Below are 3,733 nucleotides of genomic sequence, written 5' to 3' on the forward strand. Positions count from 1 at the left end.
TCTTCAGCTCAAGGCTAGTGCTCTACCACTTGAGCCACAGTGCCACTTCCGGCTTTTTTCTTTTTGCTTATGTGATGCAGAGGAATCGAACCCAAGGCCTCAGGCATGCAAGGCAAGCACTGTACCAGTGAGTCACCTTTCCAGCCCAAAAATTCCTTAATTTTTTTATTCGTGGTACCACTACCACAATTTACAGGGCAATATGCCTGATGTAATGAAAAGAAAAAGACAAAGCTACAACAGATAAAAGACCTCAGGAATGTACATCTAATTGACACTACATTGCATTAATCAATAGCTGCACTTTTTGCAAACTGTGGCTATGACAGTCCTGCAGAAGAAGGGTTTCCTGTTTAAGCTGCAGTAACTTTTCTGACTATGGATCATCGTTCCTTCTGTGGCAGATTTTTACCGTTCCTCTAATGCATTCGGGACGACTGTCTCAAAGTAACCTGCAGCTTTCCTGACAACTCCTTGCTCTCTCTCCTGCTAAGAACGGTAGCCCTTTTTCTGTTGTTTTTAAAACCTTCTGCTACCATATCCACCACTTCCACCACCAGGTCCATAACAACCACCATATGGACTGCCAGAGCTTCTTCCACCAAAACTGCCCCCCTTAATGGGTCCATAATTTGATTGCTGTTGTCCACTGTAATTTCCAAAATCATTATAGTTGCCACCACCATCATAGTTACAACCACCAAAATTTCCTCCTTCATTGTAACCATCATATCCTCCTCCTTCACCTTGGTTTCCATAACCTGGTCCACCACCACCATAGCCTCCTCTACTACTATAACCAGGACTGCCATCATAGTTGTCACCATCACCTCCAAATCCATTGCATCCACCATCACTTCCTCCATAGCTACCTCTGCTGCCACCAACTCCACCACCATAGCCTCCTCTTCCACCAAAGTTTCCACCACGTCCAAAATTACCTCCACCACCTCCAAAGTTTCCTCCACAACCCATAAAGTTGCCAGATCCACCTCCACGACCTCTTTGTGATCCAGCAGGCTGCATCTCTTGTTTATAAAGGGCCTTTTTCACTTCACAATTATGCCCATTAATAGTGTGGTATTTCTGAACAACAATTTTATCAACTGTATCATGATCATCAAAAGTTACAAAAGCAAATCCTCTCTCTTTTCCACTCTGCCGGTCTTCCATAACTTTTATGGTTTCAATCTTGCCATATTTTTCAAAGTAGTCTCTCAAATTATATTCTTCTGTATCTTCTTTAATACCACCAACAAAAATTTTCTTCACTGTTAGATGGACTCCTGGCTTCACAGAATCCTCTCTATAAACTGCTTGCTTTGGTTCCACAACACATCCATCAACCTTGTGGGGTCTAGCACAAATGGCTGCATCCACCTCTTCAACACAAGAATAAGTCACAAAACCGAAGCCCCTGGAATGTTTTGTCTGAGGATCTCTTATTACCACACAATCTGTGAGTGTGCCCCATTTCTCAAAATGTTCTCTTAAACTATCATGTGTAGTTTCGAAGCTCAGACCACCAATAAACAGCTTCCGCAGCTGCTCTGGTTCCTTTTTGGATCATGGCCCTTCCCCCCCCCCCCCAAGGCAGCAATGGCTGGAGTCGGGCTGGGGCTACCGGGCAGCAGTTTTACCTCCATTTTGAGACCGGACTCACCTCTTCCAACTCGAGTTCAATATGGGACCAAGAGGAAGAGGCCGAGGGTGCATAATTTTGGAATATATTTTGAAAGGGTATAAATTTGATTGTAAGAGATAGTTTGCAGCTATGAAAATTGAACAAGGAAGTATGTTGAAATTGTTTTGGGAAGGTAGGAAGTGGAGAAGGGGGAAAGGAAATTGATATAAGGAGTGAGATTGATTGGGACATATTTTAAACATGTCTGGAAACATAGCAATGAAATCTCCTCTGTAACTAATGCAAACTAAAACAAAAATTTAAACTTATTCACTCTTTTTTTCTTTTTCTCATCTTCATTTCTGTATCTTTCCAAGTAGACTTTTAGTTAGATTCATGTCCATTTCCTTTTTTTTTTTTTACCAGCTACCCCAAAAGTTAGCACCTAGCTACTCATGCTGCATGTGGGAACTTGGAGAAATTCTTTATGGGTCACCTGAGCAACTGAGAATGAAAGTCTATTAACACTGATGTTGGGATTTCTCAGTAAATGACTTAACAATATCCTCCTCTAGAGAAGGCCACAATTGTAAACCTTTACTCTCAAGCTCAGAATCTGGGTGAAAAATAAAACTATTAGAAATGAAAAGATACACAAGTAGAAATAAAAAAAAGTTTAATAAAAGCATTGAAAATGAAGATGGAAGAAACATTCTAGAAATCAGTGTGAAAGACAGGAAAATTAGAGAGAACAGTTAGAAAACCTAAAGACTAATATGAACAATATAAATAATGAAAGAATAATCGAAAGAAAACAGATTAATATCAGTGAGGTTACTGAACACCTCAGAACTAAAGAATATGAGTTGAAAGGTTGAACTGGCCCCTTGATTGCTCACCACTCTGGAAAGAGACCCACTTAAGGTTCAGTAGCATGCAGTTTCAGAAATATACACAAAGAGAAGATTTTATGGTTTCAAAAGAAAAAGAGAAGAGAAATAGGTCCAGTGCCAAAGATAAGGTAATCAAAATGGCCTCAAACATGGAATTCTAGAACACATGATGGTGTCTTTTCTGGGGATAGCAACTGAGTAGGAGGGAGATGTTTTCATATATCTTTTTTTTTTTGTCGGTAGTGGGGCTTGAACTCTGGGCTTGGGTGCTGTCCCTGTGCTCTTCAGCTCAAGGTGAGCTCACTACCTTTTGAGCCATGGCGCCACTTCTGGCTTTTTCTGCTTATGTGATGCTGAGGAATTGAACTCAGGGCCTCATGCATGCAAGGCAAGCACTCTATCATCCCAGCCCTATTTTTCAATTTTGAGTCTTATGTATGATCTATACAATTTTAAAATGATAGTAGAAATGATTGATTTTTTTTTGGTTGGTTATAGGGCTTGAATTCAGGGTCTGGGTGCAGTCCCTCAGCTCTTTTGCTCAAGGCTAGTGCTCTTCCACTTTGAGCCACAGTGGTACTTCTAGTTTTCTGGTGGTTAATTGGAGATAAGAGTCTTATAAGCCTGTGGCTCATGCCTGTAATCCTAGCTACTCAGGAGGCTGAAATATGAGGATCACGGTTCAAAGCCAGCCCGGGCAGGAAAGTACTTGAGTCTCTCATATCCAATTAGCCACTAGAAAACCAGAAGTGGCACTGTGGCTCAAGTGGTAGAGCACTCACTTTGAGCTGAAGAGCGCAGGGACAGCGCCCTAGCACGGAGTTCAAGTCCCATGACTGACAAAAACAAAAAAAAAGAGTCTTACAGTTTTTTGCCCCTGCTGGCTTTGCACCCTAATCCTCAGATCTTAGCCTCCTGAGTAGCTAAGATTACAGGCATGAATCACTGGCACTTAGCTCAACTGATTTTTTTAATCATTTGTGGGGCATGAACTCTGGGCCTGGGTGTTGTCCCTCAGACCTTCAGCTCAAGGCTAGTGCTCTACCACTTGAGCCACAGCACCACTTCTGGTTTTCTGGTGAGTTATTGGAGATAAAATTCTCATAGACTTTACAGCTTGGGTTAGCTCTGAACCACAATCCTTAGCTCTCAGCCTCTTGAGTAGCTAGGGATTATTGGTGTGAGCCACCAGCACCTGGCTGATTTTTTTTTTTTT

The 3,733-nt window shown here is 41.7% G+C and overlaps 1 pseudogene; it reads right to left on the minus strand.

The window, feature by feature from the left end:
• Positions 1–223: 223 nt before the first annotated feature.
• LOC106000798 lies at positions 224–1,646 on the minus strand (annotated as a pseudogene).
• Positions 1,647–3,733: the final 2,087 nt, after the last annotated feature.

This window comes from Dipodomys ordii, unplaced genomic scaffold (genome assembly GCF_000151885.1).
Source record: "Dipodomys ordii isolate 6190 unplaced genomic scaffold, Dord_2.0 Scaffold240, whole genome shotgun sequence".
Lineage (NCBI taxonomy): Eukaryota > Metazoa > Chordata > Mammalia > Rodentia > Heteromyidae > Dipodomys > Dipodomys ordii.